The sequence below is a fragment of the Malaclemys terrapin genome, chromosome 2, assembly GCF_027887155.1.
Source record: "Malaclemys terrapin pileata isolate rMalTer1 chromosome 2, rMalTer1.hap1, whole genome shotgun sequence".
NCBI classification, from domain to species: Eukaryota; Metazoa; Chordata; order Testudines; family Emydidae; genus Malaclemys; species Malaclemys terrapin.
This window is the reverse complement of record NC_071506.1, coordinates 246,362,766-246,384,749: the sequence shown is the minus strand read 5'-3', so window position 1 is coordinate 246,384,749 and position 21,984 is coordinate 246,362,766.

Here is a 21,984-nt window from a genome sequence, read left to right as displayed (position 1 = left end):
ACCACTATACATGTGTGTAAAGTAAAAGTGATTTGCTGTCATTCACACCCCCGGTTACAGTGTAGATGTACCCAAAATGCTCTAAATCTGCCTGCAAACTCAGATTGTCTTGAAATAGGCTGTTCCTTATGGGGTGCTGGATAGTGATGGTGGTCCACATTTGAGCAAGGAATTTCAGAGATACAGACCCCTCTCTACCCTTTCCCAACATTTTACAAAATCAAGAGCTGCTTACAACTATTTTGTGCATGGCTGGGACTCAAACCATGTCTCCAATTATTTTCCCCCTTAGCTTGGTCAGCCAACATTTACCTCCACTAGTGCATGTCACCCACTACCTCTTTGGTGAAGCAATAGTGAAAATGTTATTAAAGGAAGAGTTTGACTGTCTAGACAGGTATGTACGAAAACTCTCAGGCCAGAGAGATTGACGTGCATGTGAAGCAAGATTAGATAAGAGGGTTTCCAGGCACTTTCAGATTACATGGGTGGCTCTAGGGGACATGCTGTGGTCATTGAAGTTGGGCTACATGCATGCAGTGTAAATTCAAACCTTATCCTTGGCAGGAAGTTGAGAATGACGTGTAGGCATTTTGCAACAATCTGTTTGAAATAATCGCTATGGAAGGTGTGAACTGCCTTGGTAGGCCTCAGTAGGGTGTTAATTCTAAAGCCTAACAACTATTTAAATGTCAATACTTTCAGCTATTTCACTGCTGGTGAGAGGAAGCATGAAATAAAGGAGGTCTTTAATATGCAAATCTTCTCATCTCCTGAGTGGAATATAATTATAGTGTCACCTCTGGGTGGAGTATGGGTTGTAGACAAAGCCTTTGAGAGTAGCACCACTTATTTCCAATCTGACCGCCTCCCCCCCAGCTAGTATAGGAGTGGTAGAATCAAAGTCTGCCTTGAAGACAGAATCAAAGTCTGCCTGTGACAACACAGAAGAAACACTGTATTAGCAGAAATAAGTTAAAGGACATCAGTTCTAATCATGTGAATCATGAAGTTCCAGTTTGTCCAATGCATCTATCAAATGCTGAGTGATACAAGAATAGTTATGTAGAATATGTTTACAATGGAGGGTGTAATTTCCAGCTCAAGGAGCCATACCAGTGCTAACTCTGATTGAGCTAGGATGCGAACAATAGAAGTGTAGCCACGTAAGCATGAGTGGTGGCAGTGCCTCACACCATTGCAGCTACACTTCTATTTTTAGCATGCTACCCAAACTAGCTCTGATTGAGCTATGTCTCCATGAGCTGTAAATTACACTTCCACCTCAATGTGTAAAATTATCCCTAATGGCTTCTAGAATGATGATGTCTTAATGAGACAGGAAGGGGAGAGTTAGCTGGAAATGGCTGTGGGGGAGAGAGGGTGGGTTGCAGGGTACAGTGTAGGAGAGATGCCATTTTTCTCTCACATGCTTAAAGTTGTTGTAACTAACATGGAATAAAAAACTGTCATGATTTTGGGCCATAGAGCATGTCTGTAATTTCTCTCTCTGGCCAGTCAGAACTCTACCCTCCAAATAGTTCAAAGCACAATCATTATCACTATTCTGCTATAAAAACATATAAGATGGAGGAGGAGCTCTTAGGAATCACATAGCTAGTGCCTCAGCCACAAATCTATGTGATAACTACAACTGTCTAAATGAACACTAACTCCTACAAAAACACTTAGGAAATTCCCTGACAAAAAACTTTGTTTCTTGTGCCTTTCCAGAATGTTGAGTTCATTAAAACTCAGACCTCTGAAAATCAGGAAATAACATTAAGGTAAATTCAGACTTACACTTCTAAACCAGGAAATATGGAGTAAAAGTACAGGCTAAAACAACCTTAACTCTGCCATCTTTGAGCAAAGTGCCAAGATACCCATGAAACACATAACTCACATTCATTCTTGACAGATAGTCCACATCGCTAAGGGAATAGGACACACAGCAGTTGTAGAACAGACTCTAATGCCCTCTTGGCTAAGGCAAAACTTGTGTTTTGGTACACTGGACAGGAGCTACCTACACTTGCTGTACACTCAAACACTGAGCCTACTCCACAAAAATTAGCCCACACCTGCTATATTTTACAACCCCTTCACTGTTACACATAGGTTCCATCAAACACCACACTTTCATTTATCCATTTCAACACCCACACACTGCTCTTATATCCCAACTTACTGCTGACAGTCTCCAGGGCAAGAAGACTCCTGGGCTGCTGGGCACCATCACTGACGCATGCTACACAACTCAACACTGAAATGAGGCAAACTGCATTCCCCAACATACACATGCACCTGTTTCTTTTCATCACACACACAGGGTGAGGGGCAGGCAGATGCACTCAGACCCCCACACCCTGGGGGGGCAGGATTCCCCCAGATCACCTCATATCACAGTCACAGCTCTGCCAAGCTTCCCTAGCTAATCCCTCTGGCATTCAATACAGCTACATCTAACTCAGAGAACACAGCTGGAGTGCACACAGTGGCTATTGCCAGCACTGGGGGTCAAAGTTAAGGTTGTGTTGGCATTTACCTTTACTCTGTATTTCTTGGTTTTCAGAGGTTTGAGTTTTGATGAACTCAGCATTCTGGAAAGGCATGAGACATCATCAGGCAACCTTAACTGTGTGTTAAAGTTTTTTGTCAGTGAACTTATAGTTTGGGGGATCTTTGCTGAGCAAGCTTAATTCACAAGGTCAAAACCTGTTTTGCCAAGTTATGGCATTCTCATTTGCATAAGCAACGTGCCTGCCCAGTACTTTGTGAATTTTGAGAGTATTGTGTAAGAGGTAATTAAAGCAGTCTGTTTCTACAGCACGTTCTGTCTGTTTCTTCTTTTCATTATTAGATGTGATGACACATTTGCCTGTGTGGTTTCCCACAGATGGCACCGAAGTTTTGCTATCAAATGGTAAGAGTAAACCAACTGTCATCTCTGATCACAGCTTTCCATATTGCTCCCCTGGTGTAAGAATCTTGTTTTAATAAAGGATTCTTTAAAGTGACACTGTTCACAGCAAGAATTGAATCTGAGAATAAAGTTTATAACTTTGAACTGGCAGACTTAAAGACACTATTAAGCAGTTTTATGCCCAAAGGACAGATTTTATTTTCTTAAAAGGGCTTTACAACAAACTAATACAATTGGAAATATTAACATGATTTTATCTTTTCCTGGAAGACAATGGGGCTTTTTAAAATATAAACATTTCTCTGTAATCCTGAAAAAACAAAGATAGAGAGGAGAGCTCATTGAAACACTTTTGATACAAACACAAAAAAGCTTTTTGATTAAATAGAATTTTTTGTGAGAATTTTCATTTTTGTCAAAATGTTTCAAAACAAACAAAACAAAATTCTGTGAAAAATGTTGACACAACCAAAAAGGTTTCATTTTCAACTATTGTTTTGTGGAAAATAAAATACAATTGTGAACCAGCTCTACTGAAGAGTATTATGCTAGTACATTACTATAAGAAAGTAGGAATGCCCATGAAGTATATATATATTTATTTATTTCAGAAATTCACCAGTTTAATTTTCATGGCCAAGCTAAATAAAATGCAAAATAAATAATGTAAATAGCAAAAATGTTTTAAAAAATTATTTCCTTTATAATGATCAGAAGTGGTGACATTAGTAACCCAGATAAGGAAATTTAAAAATGAAATTTGTGGCCTGATTCTAATCTCACATTGCTTAAATAAGAAAACTGAGATCAGATTGAATGATGCCAAATTCCATCCTGAGGTAAGTGGGCTTAACTCCACTGATTATATCAAACTAGTCTTGGAGACCAATGAGTTTTGATCTTGTATTTAGAGATCTACCTAGTGTTCCTGCTTGCTAATTCAGGTACAGAGCAGAACCGAGAAGTCTACTCAGAGCAAATGATTTATTTGCAGATTAGCCATTTTTTCTATTTGAATTGGACAGATTTGTCTGATATTCAAAATTGTTCAAACATATTTGTGCCTATGGTTTCTTTGAAAATTGTTTTAGCTGCGATTAGTCACCTTAATCATAGGGTATTGTTTCTACTACCTGATTGGACAAGTGAGAATCTCATAAGAAAAGGGAAATCCAAGAAATATCTGAAGCCCTCTGGCACCAACCTTTGTTTTATCATACATCTGCATGAATATCCATGAGACTTTTGCTTTCTGTTATGAATCTGATTTTTATTCCAGAAAATATTTGTCAATACTCCACTCACCCCAGTGTTCTCCAAGCTCTTGTATAGAGAGCGCAAATTTACTTCACTAGAAAAACTGTCAAAAAGCAACCAATGGAGGCTGTCTATGGCCTGTAACCCAGTTTTAAAATGGAGTGGAAAGCCTTCAATATGATAATTCTGGTACATAATAGTTCCATGCTGACACTCACTGTAGTGACCTGATATTCTTCTTTCTAGCTAGAGGTCTCAAGAGACTGATTAAAAGGGGAAATCAATCCAGGGCTTCACAGTAATTTCACACTTAAATAGGATTTCTTCCACTCCTTCTCATAATTAGAATAACTGGCATTTTTCTATGTTAATAAGCTACTTTTATATCTTGGTGCGGGTTTCTTGGAGCATAATGAACTCCAGCATGAACTGGTTTGTTAATGTATATTGCTCTTTCTAGTTGTATAGATGCAGATGGTCTCTCAATCACATTTGAAAGGCCAACCTGACTAAGGCAGTATTTGGCACTGAATTTTCTCATGTGCAAATGAAATATTTTTTAAAGGTCATGGTAATTTTAAATGTAAAGTCTGATGAACTCAGCAATTCAGTACAGTATGAGTTTGGGATGTATGTATTAACTCAAAGAAATTCAATTACAAAATTGTTCTCTAGTATGGTGGTCTTTAAAAACTTACCACTTTTATCTTAGATGACACAGAGGGCTTATTTCAGGTGTTTTTAAAGGCCACTACCACGGCAGCAGGAAAAAGCAGAGAGACCAGTTCACCTTCTGCTACAGCAATCCAGCAGGCAGTGCAAGAATTCACAGACAGGACCAGAGCATGTCTAGCAAAGCTGTACTTTGAGCTGGTGCATAGTATTAGGTACTGATTGCAGCTTACGTGCAAGGTAGCTGGGGGAAGGGAGGGACATACAAACACCCCCCCTAACCCAGATGGACTTCTGGTGCACGGACTTCCATGTGTGCCAGCAAGAGTAGTGTTCTCTTGAATATTATGAAGGAATTCTGCCCTGTTCCTTGCCCCAAGAAGAGGCTATTTATACATAGCATAATCCCGCACAGCCAGGCAGAGAGCAGGAATTAGCCCATCTAGTGCTTAAAAAATAACCCTGTCTCCAAAACATGACACAGTAATCTTGTTTCTACACCATAGAAATAAACATCTTGTTTTAAAAATCAAATACACATCCTGAGGGCCTTGTTAAATTGCTGGATGTAAATTGCAGTTGGAACTGACTATTAAAGATCTTAGTAGGGTAGGTTAAACATCTACTCAATTTATTACAATTTTATTTGTACTTCAGCTGTAACTGATACAATTAAGCCAATCAGAGCAAGCGAATCAAATCTAATTTACAATCTAATGGACTAAAAAGGAATGAACAAACACAGCAGTACTGGATTCAAATGATTAAACATGTCTCTGAAGAGACTTTTTTTATTTCAGCCTAGAAAAATCATGGTGCTTATTCTATAATTAAGCACTTAGGGATGACGTAAACCATTTGAACATTCATTCATTTTTCATATGTTTTCATAAAAATGCTAAGCAAAGCGTGTGAATTTAATGAATTAGATTCCGTCAGAACTGGATAAGTTTACTTATAAAACCATTTAGTTTATATCCAAGTTTGTGATCAGATTGATATGACAATAAGAGACATTAACAGAGACCCCATTTCTAAAACTAGAAGAAAGTTAATTATGTGAATTTTTTCATTCCCCCCCTCCCTTTTATAACTAAATAAATTAAGGTCAGCATTCCGTGGTGATGTAAATAGTTGTTTCAGACACACACATCATATTCAAATTGATTAGAAAATGAGTTTAAGTGTGTATAGAAGGTAAAGTAATATAACCAACAATAATTTGGCTTTCAATAAAAGTATGCAAAATGAAATTAGGGAACTGTCTCCACTACATTATAGCCATGAATCAAATCCTGTTCTCAGTTACATCTCTATAAATCCAGAGTAACTCCTCTATCGCATAGACTATGAAGAAATCCTTAGTGTATAAGCTATTTACTCAAGTGTTGGAATGGAAGGGGATTTAGCCTAATTAAAAACCAACCAAACAAAATCCCCTTTAAATCATTAATAAACTGAATATCTAGCATGAGATAGTGGTCTTATACAGAAGCCCCACCCTTACCCCAGAACCACCTTTTTTGTGACAGTGTTGTTCTTATTTACCTTTTTTACTGTAGGGACACACTTCTGTAAGGATTTTTTCCCATGATCCCCTTTTGGAGGTAGCAATGGAAGATTACAAGGAAGGGGGAGCAGCTTTAGCCCCACTATTTTGTAGCTGGCTATTCCTTGTTCTATCTCTCTCTCTTTTGTCTTGTAAGTATTCTTAGCTCAAGTTAAATTTTCCCTTTTTTGTTCCAAAGAAGATGACATACTCTCAAATATAGGTAGACTTAAAATGACATAACTTTCAATGTGAATGTTTTTATTACCTGTCAAGACCAGAGAGCAGCTTTCTGCGTTTATTCTGCCTTTATCGCAAACACGTAAAGCCTTATAAAAGATGCTGCTCCCTGCGCTGCTTTAGGGGCTTGGCAGGGAGCTAAGTCCTGCAGAAGAGAAAAGAACCAGTTTTCGGTCAAATCTGGGAAAATAGGAAATTATTTTAAAAAATCAGCTAAAAATTGCATTTCTTTGTAATCTTTACAGCTACCTGGAAAATAAGTTAGGATTTTTAAAATGTGACTTGTATTTTAAAAGCAATCTGCTTCACCTTTGAGCACTTCTCATTTTATTTGGCTTGTGTTTACTTAGATTATAAACTCATGGGGCAGGAGACTGTCTTTTGGCTCTGTGTTAGTATAGCACCTTGCACAATGGGGTCCTGGTCTATGATGGGGCTCCTAGGTGCTACCACAATACAAATAATAAATAAGGATTGTGTTGCCTCCAGCACCAACACAAATTGCCTGGAGTAAAGAATAAGTCATGTTTTTATTGGTCCTTTGCATTCACAAAGTATTTTGCACATATGGCTGCAGAGAAGAGGGAATAATTCCTAGGGCCCAGGCAGATTTTCTTTGAATTGATACCTTTAGTATCAGAGTGAGTACAATATTGGGACTTCTCCATGCTGCATAGATGCCAGCTTTGTGTCTGAAGAGCTTCCTGTGATCTATAGTCTGTTCCTTTCTGTAACTAGAGTATATATTGGCTTTAAAAAAAACAAATGTTCTCTTTTGCATTGAGATGTAAAATTTTAAACTGAGCAGATGATAATGGTTAGCGCAGTGGGGAAGGTGCGGAAAGAAAGGTCAGAGCAGTTGGGCAGAATAAAATGGAGCAGAGGCGGGAGCCCAAGACTTCTCTCAGCCACTCTGGTTGAACATACTTGGTTTATTAACCACAGAGAGTGGGAGAAGGTCCTTTATGTTTGCTTAGGACATTGTTATGTTTGAAAGTCTGAGAACAGATTTCTAATAGAGTATTCTTACTATGCACATTTTGTTTAAGAGATGAGGTTGGTGATGCAAGCTTGTCTTTGCTAGGTAGGGGACCCTTTCTATTACTTCTTTCATGGCACTGCTTTATTTAAGCAATAATGTTGATTAACCTATTCCTGATATTCTCACTTAGGCCTGGTCTACACTATGACTTTAATTCAGATTTAGCAGCGTTAAATCGAATTAACCCTGCACCCATCCACACAACGAAGCCATTTATTTTGAAATAAAGGGCTCTTAAAATCGATTTCTGTACTCCACCCCGACAAGTGGAGTAGCGCCAAAATCAATATTGGCATTTCGAATTAGGGTTAGTGTGGCCGCAATTCAATGTATTGGCCTCCGGGAGCTATCCCACAGTGCACCATTGTGACTGCTCTGGACAGCAATCTGAACTTGGATGCACTGGCCAGGTAGACAGGAAAAGCCCCGCGAACATTTGAATTTTATTTCCTGTTTGCCCAGAGTGGAGAGCACAGGTGACCACAGATAGCTCATCAGCACAGGTAACCATGCAGGCCGATAATCGAAAAAGAGCACCAGCATGGACCGTAGGGGAGGTACTGGATCTGATCGCTATATGGGGAGAGGATTCAGTGCTAGCAGAACTTCGTTCGAAAAGACGAAATGCCAAAACTTTTGAAAAAAATCTCCAAGAGCATGATGGAGAGAAGCTGCAATAGGGACTCAGATCAGTGCCGCGTGAGAGTCAAGGAGCTCAGACAAGCCTATCAAAAAACAAAGGAGGCAAACGGTCACTCCAGGTCAGAGCCGCAGACATGCCGCTTCTACGCTGAGCTGCATGCAGTTCTAGGGGGGGCCGCCACCACTACCCCACCTCTGACTGTGGATTCCGAGGCGGGGATAATCTCATCAGCTACACCTGAGGATTCTGCAGACGGGGAAGAGAAGGAGGAGGAGGAGGAGGACTAGCTTGCAGAGAGAATCCAGCACTCCATTCTCCCCAACAACCAGGATCTTTTTCTCAGCCTGACTGAAGTACCCCCCCAACCCTCCCAAGCCAGTATCCAAGACCATGACCCAATGGAAGGGACCTCAGGTGAGTTTACCTTTTAAAATATAAAACTTGTTTTAAAAGCAAGCATTTTTTAATGATTACTTTCCCCTGAGGACTTGGGATGCATTCGCGGCCAGTACAGCTACTGGAAAAGTCTGTTAACGTGTCTGGGGATGGAGCGGAAATCCTCCAGGGACATCTCCATGAAGCTCTCCTGGAGGTACTCCAAAAGCCTTGCCACAAGGTTTCTGGGCAGTGCAGCCTTATTCCGTCCTCCATGGTAGGACACTTGACCACGCCATGCTTGCAGCAAGTAATCTGGTATCATTGCATGACAAAGCCTGGCAGCGTATGGTCCCGGTGTTTACTGGCATTCAAGCAACATCCGTTCTTTAGCTCACTGTGTAATCCTCAGGAGAGTGATATTGCTCATGGTAACCTGGTTGAAATATGGGAATTTAATTAAGGGGACAGAGGTGGCCGTTCCTACTGGGCTGTTTGCCTGTGGCTGAAAAGAAATCCTTCCCTGCAGTTAGCCAAGCGCAGTTGGGGGGGGGGGGGGAGAATTGGCCCAGAGCTTTTTGCGTTTGGCTAGCAGGGATCTTCCCTGATACCAGCCACGCGGTGGGGGGAGGGATAAAGCGATCATCTAGAGAATTGGATGGGGGCGGGTGGTTAGTTTGTTTTTTGCTGCTGAAGGTTAACAGGAAAACTGCAGCACTCAACGGGCTTTGCTTGGTATGTGGGAAAGGAGGGTGCAGAAGCCGAAAGACAATGGCTTACCTTGGCCGCATGCAAGCCGAATTCTGTTGCCTGGACCTGCGTCTGTGATCTCTAGCAGCAAAGGCACAGGCACTCAATATTAAGAGGCAAAATGCGACCTTGCACAGAAATCACATGTGCTATGTAAAGTGAATAGTGTTGGTCACTGTGAAAGAGTATAAGCATTGTTCTGCAAAATGTACCTTTTTAAAAAATTCTCTCCTTTTTTCCCTCCCTCCAGCAGCTGCAAATTTTTCAAGCCTCCCTCCTCCGTCCTGAAGGCTATCTTAGATAAGGCGTCAGAAAAAGAAGACGCGAGATGAGATGTTCGCAGAAATCATGGAATCCACCCGCAGTGAAAGAGCTCATCTGAATGAGTGGAAGGACACGGTTTCAAAGTATAGGAAAGAAGCCAGTGAACGTGAGAACAGGAGGGACCAACGTGAGGACAGGAGGGACCAACGTGAGGAGAGGAGAGACGCTCGAGATGAGAGGTGTCAGCAGGAAGATCAGAGGAGGCAGGATGCAACGCTGGGGCTGCTGCGTGAGCAAACAAACATGCTCCGGCATCTGGTGGAGCTTCAGGAATGGCAGCAGCATAACAGAGTGCCGCTACAGCCCCTGTATAACCCTCCCTCCCCCCTCACCATGTTCCATAGCCTCCTCACCCAGACGTGTAAGAACGCGGGGGGGGAGGCTCTGTACATCCTCCCATTCCACCCCAGTGGACAGCCCAAGCAAAAGGCTGTCATTTTTTTAACCTTTTTTTAGTGGCCTTTTCCTTCCTGCTGAACAACCCCCCCCCCCAAAACCCACCCGGGTTCTCTCCCTCTTTTTATAATCAATTAATAAAGAATAAATGATTTTTAAATGATAGTGACTTTATTTCCTTTGAAAGCAAGCTGGGGGAAGGGGGAGGGTGGATTCCTTACAGAGAATGAGTCAATAAAGGGGGTGGGTTTTCATGAAGGAGAAACAAACAGAAATTTCACACTGTAGCCTGGCCAGTCATGAAACTGGTTTTCAAAGCTTCTCTGATACAGAGCGCTTCCTGGTGTGCTCTTCTAATTGCCCTGGTGTCTGGCTGCACGTAATCAGCAGCCAGGCGATTTGCCTCAGCCTCCCACCCCGCCATAAAGGTCTCCCCCTTACTTTCACAGAGATTGTGGAGCACACAGCAAGCAGAAATAACAATGGGGATATTGGTTTGGCTGAGGTCTGAGTGAGTCAGTAACGATCACCAGCGACCTTTTAAATGGCCAAATGCACATTCTACCACCATTCTGCACTTGCTCAGCCTGTAGTTGAACAGCTCCTGACTCCTGTCCAGGCTGCCTGAGCCATGGCATTAAGGGGTAGGCTGGGTCCCCAAGAATAATTATTGGCATTTCAACATCCCCAACGGTTATTTTCTGGTTCGGGAAGTAAGTCCCTTGCTGCAGCCGTTTAAACAGATTAGTGTTCCTGAAGACGTGAGCGTCATGAACCCTTCCCGGCCAGCCCACATTGATGTTGGTGAAACATCCCTTGTGATCCACAAGTGCTTGCAGCACCATTGAAAAGTACCCCTTGCGGTTTATGTACTGGGTACCCTGGTCCTCCGGTGCCAAGATAGGGATATGAGTTCCATCTATCGCCCCACCACAGTTAGGGAATCCCATTGCAGCAAAGCCATCCACTATGACCTGCACATTTCCCAGAGTCACTACCTTTCGTAGCAGCACCTCAGTGATTGCTTTGGCTACTTGCATCACAGCAGCCCCCACAGTAGATTTGCCCACTCCAAATTGATTCCCGACTGACTGGTAACTGTCTGGCGTTGCAAGCTTTCACAGGGCTATCGCCACTTGCTTCTCAACTGTGAGGGCTGCTCTCATCTTGGTATTCTGGCGCTTCAGGGCAGGGGACAGCAAGTCACAAAGTTCCATGAAAGTGCCCTTACACATGCAAAAGTTTCGCAGCCACTGCGAATCGTCCCACACCTGCAACACTATGCGGTCCCACCAGTCTGTGTTTGTTTCCCGGGCCCAGAATCGGCATTTCACGGATAGAACCTGCCCCATTAACAACATGATCTCCAAAGCACTGGGGCCCGCGGTTTGAGAGAATTCTGTGTCCATGTCCATGTCCATGTCCTCATCACGCTTGTCGCTGCACTGCCATCGCCGCCGCCTCCTCGCCTCGTTTTTCTGGTCCTGGCTCAGCATAAACTGCACGAGAACGCGCGAGGTGTTTACAATGTTCATGACTGCTGTCTTGAGCTGAGCGGGCTCCATGCTTGCCATGGTATGGAGTCTGCAGTGTTCACCCAGGAAAAAAGGCGCGAAATGGTTGTCTGCCGTTGCTTTCATGGAGGGAGGGGTGAGGCTGTACCCAGAACCACCTGCGACAATGTTTTTTGCCCCATCAGGCACTGGGATCTCAACCCAGAATTCCAATGGGCGGGGGAGACTGCAGGAACTATGGGATAGCTATGGGATAATTACCCACAGTACAACGCTCCAGAAATCGACACTAGCCCCGGTACATGGACGCACACCGCCGAATTAATGTGCTTAGTGTGGCCGCATACATTCGACTTTATACAATCTGTTTCCAAAATTCGAATTATATAAATTCAGATTAATCCCATAGTGTAGACATACCCTTAGTCAAAATACCTGTTACCTTCAGCAAGAGGCTTTCTTGAATAAGGATTTGTTGAGCCAGGTTTATACATTGTGACTTTGCTGCTGAACGATAAATGCCAATGAAACATTGAGAGACTGGTTGGAAACTGACTCACACCAAAAAAAGTGAATTCTGTAGACAAGTATTTCAGCTTTAAATGCTGGAGCAGACATTTAACTGCAACATTTGCCTACAGATTTTTGTTCCTTTGGTTTTATGCAGATGTACAGCTGGGTGTTAAGCAATGCACTTGTAGAAAACACATGTCAAGGCAAAACCAAAATGTTTATTTTCTAAGTAGCAGACCGATCTGAAGTCACGATGAATAATTCACTTAACATGATTACTAATTTATTTATCTTTAAAAAATGAGTGCAATTAACTCTGTGTTTTACCTAACAAACATGGGTTTTTAAAAACCTACTTTTAAAATAATTTTGATAATCAGTCAGGAAAATAACCATGTAACAACTACTGGGATTACAATGGACAACAGCCACCTGAGGGTCTGGCTTCCAACAGTCAAGAAGTTAGTTTTAATTTGCAACAAACGAGTGGGGAATAAAGTTCAAAGGTACATGTCACTATGGTATCTAAGTACTACACAGCAAAGCTGCAGTCAGGGCTCCATTTCAAGCCCCTTTTTTAGTTCCCCATAAGTTTGGTTAGGAAAAATGGGTATGAATGGAAACTGCCAGGTTTCTTCAGAAATAAAAATTACCATGGGAACATACATGACAGATACTTTGTGGATTGAGTGCTGTAAGGAGAGGAATGAAAGGCGAGATAGGGTGAGTAAGAGAAATACACTGATGAGGGAGTGACTTAGATGGTTTTCTGTTGGTAGTGGTGTGAACTATATTTGGATATTTTCTGGGTATTTATGAAATTATGATCTTTGTGAAGAATATAAGCGTTTGTTGAATCAATCTCTGCTAAGGCAAGGGTGGACAGATGTTACAGTGCTGATTTGGTATAATGCACATCACTCATCTTCATAAAAGCTGTGAATTTCTGAGATACAAGCTAAGGTCTATTGTCATTTACTAACTATTGGGTATTTATCTGCTGTATTGGCAAACTACAATGACTGAACATTTCACACAATTTCTGGATAGTACAATCAAAAGGAGAAGTGGTCATCACACAGGTGAAGGAAGCGCAAACATTAAGCAATCCCAAGATATAAAGAGGTAATAACGGAATGGTACCATTAACACAGTTGGGTGTCCATATTGGGATAAAGGGGTCCCTTTCACCTTTAAAGGGATGAAGGCCTGGTGACCTGCTGTTATAGAATCAAAGAGATCTTCAACACAGGACGGTGGATATTGTTCTCTACATTACACTGGATTTACAGTTACTTTGAAATATCCACAAACCCTGATAGTACTATCCTTTTCTAAACACTACAGCAATTAGTTGCCCATTCACAGTATACAACAGATGAAAGAATTCCTGACATGACTAGTTCCAAATCCACTTCAAGCTTTGGCATATGGTACTATCTTTGCCTTGCAATATTTGGGCTGGCTGCCCGACTTCATGGCTACTTGTACAGTGATGTCTTTCATGCTATTCAACTTCCCCTTGAAAACAGAAGCGTATTGCTGTAACTCTGCTGTTTAGACATGTTTCACCTTTCACTATCATGAATTTCTGGCCAGTTCCCCTCGAACTTTTCATGCCACACTCAGTGCAGCAGGGATAGCAGTCTCTCTTCACTACAGGCAAAGTGGCAATCTAGTTTCTTTTCCATGGAGCTTCAATCTGTAAATCCAAAAGCAGCAACATAACCTCTGCATCCCCCATGAATAATGCAGCACAGTTTTGGTAGCGACCAGGGGAAGGTGACGGTGTTAGCTATGTTTCAAGTGGTACTGCAGTGACTTCATCCAAAGTGACTGTCCTTCCCAGAATGGAATTATTCATTTTCCAAGGGAATGTACAATGTTTTGTCCTGAGTGATCATCTCTGTGTTCTCCATGGTCAGGAGCGCCGCCAGCTTTTCTGCCGCCCTAGGTGGCGGAAGGTCCTGCCCCGAAATGCCGCCCCCCACAGAGGCGGCGGAAGGTCCCGCCGCCGAAATACCGCCACGGTCACCGCCCCCCAAATTGTAGTGCCCTAGGCAACCGCCTAGGTCGCCTACTGGGTTGCGCCGGCCCTGTCCATGGTCCTGCTACAGGGGATGCAAGTTATTTTTCTAGCCACACCTCATTGGCCCCTTTTACCTCCTCATTTTCTACATCCATGTTCTTCTGTCTGCACATGTGTTTCATGTGTCATCTTTTACCATGGTACTGTCATACCAAGACTTTACACCAATATAGTCCATCTGAATGACCCTTTAAATCCCATTGGTAACATCCTAGACTACCTGACACTTTGCTTGAAAATTCCACTCTTGTTCACTTCTGTTGTGAAGATGCAGCTAAGACTTCAACTACTTTCTATAGACAAAAGCAAGGGATTTTTCAGTGAAATTAAAAGATAGTAATGAGACAGTAGAAAGTCTGGACACTCATTCTGAAAATTCTAGTGCTCCCAAAAAGTAAAGACTCCATAATGGATTAAAGGTCTGAGGGACTATTCAAAGGGAACTTGAGGGAGGCTGCAATAGGATAATGAGGAGGAAGAAGCATTTTCAGTGATTCAAGAGATCAGGATAAGCTTACAAATGACCAAGACAGCAAATCATTTCAGGTTAGCCATCACTTATCCTAGCACACTCCTGTTTAACTTCTAGCTTTTCTATGCATTTTTGATCTGGCTACCACTTAGTATATCTCTGAAAGGACTGAATGTACACACCTTAGTGAGTAATTATAGAGACTGCATATTAATGGTTTAAAATATCCATTTTGATGATACACAGTGGATAAATTTGGACTACATATGGCTCCTTATGTAAAAGAGACATTCTTTTTCTTTTAGTAACACATTGTCTGCTGCGTTTGCCTAGCACTCCCTACCATATGCTCCTTAAAACAAGCTGTTGCATTTCAAGAATTGTCCCTAGTAATTAGTATGAAATTTTTTTTTCTAACTAAGCTAAATGACTTGGCATCCATACAGACTTATTTACTTTTGGCTAATGATTTCCATTACTCCTGGTCTCCCCTCCTCCTTCAGTCAGCCCCGTCCCTTCACCTTTCAGCACAAAAGTGTCCCTTTTACTTTCAAAAATAGCCTTCCTTTCCAACCATCTTCTTGTCTGTCTTTTCCCATCATCTCTATGCTCTTTGAACATGCCATTTGTAACCAATGACTCAATAGATTCCTTCCGGGATCCCCTTCAGTTTAGATTTTGCTGCCTTCCCTCTCATCCATACTTGAACCCTATAAAGGTCTCTGATGACCTATTTGTAGCTAGGTCTCAGAGCTTCTTTTCCATTCTCCTTAATCCTTCTCCTGTGTCTGATCCATGGAGCTTCTGACTGATATTGGACAACTGAGGATGGATCACTGGATGATTGCCTGTTCTGTTCGTTCCCTCTGAAGCACCTGGCTTTGACCACTGTCGAAAGACAGGATACTGAGCTAGATGGACACATAAGTATGGCCATTCTTATGTTCTTAAATCACTCTTTCCCTCTCAACTATCATCTTGGCTTCCATGTGTTATGTTCACACCATACTCACACAGAAGTTAGATAAAAAATGTAAATACTCTTGCTGGAAGTTTGCTACCTAACACTGTATTTATTAGAATTCAGAACAATAACATACAAGAACCCCAAAACAGAAAGAGAAAACAAGCTGCTTCCTAAGGCAGCAAGGCACAACTCACTTCAGCTTGCTTTAAGCTGGCTGTTTCATAACTGACTCTGCTCGCATCCTTTGCTGGAGAGCTCCTAGCCTGCAACTATGACCAGAAAACACCCCCTGCCCTTCCCTACCTCACACTCAGTGATAGTGTCAGGAGCGGCGGCAGGGTTTTTGGCGCCCTAGGTGAGGGTCCTTCTGTGCTCCCGGTCGTCGTCGGCAATTCTGCGGGGGGGGGGGAGTGGTCCTTCCGTGCTCCTGGTCTTCGGGGCACTTCGGCGGCGGGTCCCAGAGCGAGTGAAGGACCTGCCGCAGAATTGCCGCCAAAGACCCGGAGCGTGGAAAGACCCCCCGCCGCCGAATTGCCGCCCCCCCAAATCCTGGTGCCCTAGGCAACCGCCTAGGTCACCTAAATGGAAGCGCCGGCCCTGGATAGTGTACAACTCCAATACAGTCCTCAATACACCACCTCATGGCCTTCTGTTCTGGTTTTCCTCCATCCAGTATGTCGTTGTCTCCTTTGATGGTTCCTTCTTTCCCATCTTGCCCTCTTTTAGGCTGCTCTGTAGGGCTATTATATATCCTCAATCTCTTCCTCTCTCCCTTCACCTTATCTTTGGGCCACCCCATCGGCTTGAAGGTTCAGCTATCATCTTTATACCTATGAGTCACAGGTTGCCTCTTCACCTCTGACCTTCTGACTTCTGTCCAGGCTCCCATCTCTGGTCTTTACAACATATCCTGGATGTCTAGCCACTATCTCAAATTCAACATGGTGAAAGCTGAGATCCTTTCTCTTTCTTTTGATGTTGACAACATAACCATCCTGCCAGTCACCCAGGCTTTCACTTCCTTGGTATGATTTTTTTACTCCTCCTCTTCATCCCACGTATTCAGAACCTCATGTATTCAGAACCTCACCAGCTCCAACAATTTTTTTCTCCATGTCTCAAAACTCCTTTCTGACCCTGTCAAGGCTGTATCCCCACTTTGAACTTTAGGGTACAAATGTAGGGGCCTGCATGAAAACTTCTAAGCTTAACTACCAGCTTAGCTCTGGTCCGCTGCCACCATCCCAAGAATTCCCATGCCTGGGAAGCCTTGAGAAACCTTCACCAATTCCCTGGTGAATACAGATCCAAACCCCTTGGATCTTAAAACAAGGAGAAATTAACCATCCCCCTCCTTCCTCCCACCAACTCCTGGTGAATCAAGATCCAAACCCCTTGGATCTTAAAACAAGGAAAAATCAATCAGGTTCTTAAAAAGAAGGCTTTTAATTAAAGAAAAAGGTAAAAATCATCTCTGTAAAATCAGTATGGAAATTAACCTTACAGGGTAATCAAACTTAAAGAGCTCAGAGGATTCCCCTCTAGTCTTAGGTTCAAAGTACAGCAAACAAAGATAAACACTCTAGTAAAAGGTACATTTACAAGTTGAGAAAACAAAGGAAAACTAACACGCCTTGCCTGGCTATTTACTTACAAGTTTGAAATAGGAGAGACTTGTTTAGAAAGATGTGGAGAACCTGGATTGATGTCTGGTCCCTCTCAGTCCCGAAAGCGAACACACTCCCAAAACAAAGAACACAAACAAAAGCCTTCCCTCCCCCCCCCCCCCCAAGATTTGAAAGTATCTTGTCCCCTTATTGGTCCTTTAGGTCAGATGCCAGCCAGGTTACCTGAGCTTCTTAACCCTTTACAGGGAAAAGGATTTTGGAGTCTCTGGCCAGGAGGGATTTTATAGTACTGTACACAGGACAGCTGTTACCCTTCCCTTTATAGTTATGACAGACCCATTGGCTAAAATGCTTGCATAGGCCTTCATTATCTCCCATCTTGACCACTGCAGGCTCCTTTGTTTCTCTGACTTCTCTGATTCCTAACTATCCAAAACACAAAAAATAAAATCATCTTCCTTACCTGCCACTTAGACCATGTTACTATCTTCTTTGAATCTTTCTCCACTAGATTAAATAAATCTATTGGTTTTATACTGCTGCCCATCACCACAGTATCTGAGTGTCTTGCATATAAAACCAATAGCAACAGTAAAGTCCCTAGGGGACTTCATGGAATTTCTGGCACCATCTCCCTTTTCAGAGTCAAAACTGTGTTTGGAGCATGTTTTGTTTAGGGAAGGAGCATTGAGAGAGGCTTAGTAATAAAAGGGGCATTTGAATAGTGAGTATTTCTTATGGTGGAAAGGCTTTCTTAAAGAGGAGATGGTCAGATTCTGGATTTGCCTAACCTCTCCTGGAAAATTCTTCCATAGCTGGATCCTCTCAACAGAGAATGCTGTGTCCTCAGCTCTCACATGATTCATCCTGGGCTTTAAGATTTGCATTGTCCCTGAGGAGCACAGCTGGCGTGGCAGTTTATAGATTGAAATTTATTGTTTATAGTTGGGGGCTTGATGCATTAATTGTTTTGAAAATTGGGACCAAGCCTTAAACTGGTCTTGGAAGCTGACTGGGAGCCAGTGGAGTGCATAGACCTGATATGCCTGTGGTGGTCTGAGCTATAGAGAAGATGAGCAGCCGCCCTGTGTACCAGCTAAAGCGTGAGCCTCATCTTCATGTTCAGCGTCAGCTATAGTAATACAGCCTGCAGTGCCGAATGACTGGATCTCTGTGGCCAGGTCCTCATCGAGGAAGAAGGGACAAAATTTCCTAGAAGCTGGAGGTGAAATAAGGTATTTTTGGAAACTGATGCTACCTGGTCACCCAGCTAGCCCGAGTCCAGAGACTCTGCCAAGCTTGCCACTCACCAGTTACCCCGAGGAGCTGCCAAGTCAACCATGCGCCAGTTACCCTGAGGAGCCCATGGTGTGTGACCCCCTTGGAGGACGCCGTCCGGACCCAGGTACCTCTAAAGGGGGAGGTAGGAAGTAGCCTGGGGGCTGCAACACCGCCAGAGCCAATGTCAGTGTGTTGCGGCCAGGATCCCCACTGACACAGCAGCGGGTCTTCTGCCATTGCTAAGGCCCCGGGTTGGGACGCAGTGGAGTGGGTGGTCCTGCGTCCCCTCTGCCACCCACCTTGCTGGTGGCAGTCTCCCCCTCTCCCAGGCCGCTCGGAGCTAGGAACCTGGGGTTTGCTGTTCAACTGTTTGCTCAGCCCCTGAGATACTGACTGTTTGCCGCACAGCCAGGCTAGTTCCCCAACACACTTGACCGAAGTAGCGAGGCGGTCTGGTTCCCCGCTGCCCCGGAGGAGGACGAGCCCCGGCCGAACCTCCGTACACATGGTGGAAAATGCAAGCAGTGACCTCCCGATCCTTGTGAGAAGGGATCTGTGCCCGAGCGACCATGGATATCGAAAAGCTTATTAAGTTCGTAGCTGAAAGCCAATAACAGCAGCAGGCCGCCCAGCTCCACCAGCAGCAGCTGGTCCAGCAGCTCGGGACGGAACAGCTGATTTTGGAGCTAGGACACCAGAACCGGGACCAACAGCAGCAACTGCAGCAGTTGGTGACTTTGCTGTCCCGTCCTGCGGAGCCCCAGCCTGCGGGTGCCACTGGACCACCCAGCCTAGTCCCTCCCATTCGGTTGACAAAGATGGGCCCCAACAACAACCCAGAAGCCTTTCTTATGACTTTTGAAAGGGTGGCATTAGTCGCAGGCTGGGCCCAAGACCAATGGGCTACCATTTTGGCCCCGTATCTGACCGGGACCGCCCAAACCATATATCGGGGCCTGTCCACGGACACGGCACGGGACTACACTTGGGTAAAGGCGTCAATCTTAGATGCCTTGGACATGAGTCCGAAGACCTTCCGTCAGCAGTTCCAGAGCTTGGCCTACCCTACAGGGGCCCGACCCCAGATGGTAGCCCAAGAGTTGAGGGAAGCATGCAAGCGGTGGCTACAGCCTGAAAGGCAAACCCCAGATGAGCTCATTCAACAAATTATTCTGGAGCAGTTCGTCCATATATTCCCATCGTGAGGGAGGGCTTGGGTCCTCCACCATCGGCCTATGACCTTAACTGCTGCCATCACACTGATGGAGGATTTCCTCACTGCTGAAGCACCAGTGGTATCAATCATTTGAGCTGCCCTGCCAGGATTGGAGCTCCCTAACCCAGAGAAAAGGGGGGCCACCCGGATCGAACCACGAAATCCATCATGGGGCCCGGAGCCCCGACCCCGACCCGCTGAGATCCTGGTTCGACAAGCCCCAGCCCCTCAACCAGATGCCCGAGGGATCAACCAAAGCCCTCCCAGGGGCCAGGTGGGAACACTGTCCCATCCTGGGTGCTCGGATCTCAGATCCTGTTTTTCCTGTGGGAAATATGGCCATTTACAGTGAGACTGCACCGAGATGGATTGCAGCTTCGGCCAGGTCTGCACAGGAGAAGCCCGTGCCCGACGCCCACAAGCCGCCAAGATTATGGTGCCCGTGGTTGTTGGGGATTGCCCAACCTTGGCCCTAATTGATTCGGGCTGCGGCCAGACGCTGGTTCGTCAAAGGCTAGGCCTCCAGGCTGACCCACACCTGGGGACGATCCATCTACAGTGCATTCACAGCAACGTACAACTCTACTCCAGTGCCCAAGTCACCATGGATGGGGTCACGCGATTGATGGTGGTCGGCCTGGCTCCTCGGCTCGCCTACCCGGTGATCCTGGGGCGGGACTGGCCAGACTTCCTGGAAGTCCTCCACTCAAATGCCGACGAGAGGCCCGCAGCTACCCCAGTATTGGAAGGGAGCTTCCCTGAGATCCAGTCAGAGGGGGAGGAGGCACCAGACCCCAATGGACCGGAAGAAGAGCCCAAGGACTCCCCTCCAGAAGCTGCTGCTGAACCCCTGCTTCACACTGACTTTTGTCGTGACCAAAAGGCAGATCCCACCCTCAGTCACGCTTATGAGCAACTAGCCACGGTCGATGGGGCCGTAATTGACCCGCACCGGGCGAAGCAGTGGCCACACTTCGAACTGCGGTAGGATTGGCTCTATTGGATAGAATGGGACCTGCGCACTGGAGAACCCCAGAGCCAACTACTCGTGCCTCAATGTCACCAGTGGGCAGTAATGAAACTTGCCCATGACATCCCGGCTGCCGGGCACTTGGGCCACGAGAAGACTCTAGCCCGGATACTGACATGCTTCTTCTGGCCCGGCGTGCATCAGGAAGTAAGGAACTATTGTAACTCCTAATCAGAGCGCCAGCTAGCCGCACCCCCTGCGGACACCTAAGGCCCTGTTGGTCCCCATGCCCACCATCAAAACACCCTTCGAGCACGTGGCCATGGACCTGGTGGGGCCTCTCTCAAAAAGCACCGCAGGATTTCAGTATGTGTTGGTCCTAGTAGATTATGCTACCCGTTTCCCAGAGGCAGTGCCACTGCGGAGCATCACCGCCTGAACCATTATGGGTGAGCTCGTGAAGGTCTTTGCTTGTGTAGGCCTGCCCCAGGAGATTCTCACAGACCAGGGCACCAACTTTACCTCCCAACTGCTGCAGCAAGTGTGTGGGCTCCTGGGGATCAAGCAGTTGCGTACCTCTATCTACCATCCACAAATCGACAGTTTGGTTGAACGGTTTAACCGTACTCTAAAAGACGTTGTGCAAATTCCCGCCAGAAGAACTACGCCAATGGGACCAGCTACTTCCGCCTTTGCTTCTGGCGATCCGGGAGGTGCCCCAGGCCTCTACGAAGTTTTCCCCCTTTGACTTGTTGTATGGCTGCCGCCCATGGGGGCTCCAGGACCTGATGCACGAAGCCTGGGAACAAGCTCCATCACCAACCCAGGGCCTCTTGAAGTACATCCTCCAGCTCCAGGAATGCCTCACTCAGGCCGGGGCACTCGCCCAGGAAAACTTAAGGGCCGCCCAGGAGGCTGAAGCACGAACTTATAACCGAGACATGCAGAGCCACGACTTTAAACCTGAGGACCGGCTCCTGCTTCTCCTGCCCTCGAGCGAGTCAAAGTTACTGGCCCACTGGCAGGGCCCCTACGAGGTGGTTTGGAAGGTGGGGCCCATCACCTATGAGGTCAACCAACCAGACCGACGTAAGAAAACTCAGCGGTACCATGTCAACCTCCTGAAGCCCTGGCGGGAGCAGGAGGGCTTATTAATTAAT